We start from the raw sequence: 1,069 nt of genomic DNA on the forward strand, positions 1-1,069 counted from the left end.
AATGTTCAGAGCCATTGTTTATAGGCTGTCTATGAGTCATAGTAACTTGATGGCACATAATGATAACAACAGAACAACCACCTTTACCGACTAATCATGCCTTGACTTAAACTTACAAAAGCTGCTCGTACAATAAATTAAAGAACCTCATTACTGTCGAGTTGGAACTGATTCATAGTTGACCCTTCAGTGGGTTTCAACAGCGGTAAATCCCACAAGAGGTGATTGCCATTCTTCCACAGAGAAGCTGATGGATTTGAACTGCATGCCTTTGGGTTAACAGCACAACCCATTACCCACTAGGATGCCAGAGCCACTCATTAATATTTCAATAAGAATTTAGTAAGTAAGCTTAATTAAGTAACTTAAAGGACACTAGTTTTAGTTAAGTTTTAATAAAGGCCAGTTTGTGAAGACATAGGGCAGAGATTAGGGGAGAAGCTAGAGACCAAGGAATAGAAACAGTCCTGGACCCGGCACTATTTTCCCCCTGAAACAATGCCAAATTATTTGTGTTTGGCATAGCATTTCCTCTGATTATTTATTCTGACTGGCTTTGCTAAGATATTTTTAATATTATTAGCTTATACTATCCTTCACTTGTAAAATACTCCCTCTTAAGGTTTTGTGGCTTAATGTGCTTTTTTGATACATGTCTTAATAACACACTTTTAGAACTCTCTGGGGGAAAAATATACAAAGGGGAAAAAAGCATTGCATTTTTAATTCCTAATTCCAGGTGTAAGTCCATTTTTCAATAAATACACTCAATTTCACATAAGAAATAACCTCATGCTCTCAAGCTTGATTTAGAAATTTCTCTCCATCTAATTGCTTTCTCTATTTCCTTTCCTCCTCCTTCAGTTTACTCTTTAGATGCTCTACTATCTCTGAAGATTGTTGTCTCCGATCATATGTGAGGTATACAAAATAACTTGGAAAACTTGCTTAGTTACTGTGCTTACTAGTTTAATAAATTCTCCCTATACATTGTTATTTATTTGATTCCTAGAGAACATATGTATATAACTGCCATGAATTGAGGAGACAAAACCTAAGGTTTTTTTTT

Source organism: Elephantulus edwardii, unplaced genomic scaffold (genome assembly GCF_000299155.1).
Source record: "Elephantulus edwardii isolate Elephantulus edwardi_28Jun2011 unplaced genomic scaffold, EleEdw1.0 scaffold00022, whole genome shotgun sequence".
In the NCBI taxonomy this organism is placed as follows: domain Eukaryota; kingdom Metazoa; phylum Chordata; class Mammalia; order Macroscelidea; family Macroscelididae; genus Elephantulus; species Elephantulus edwardii.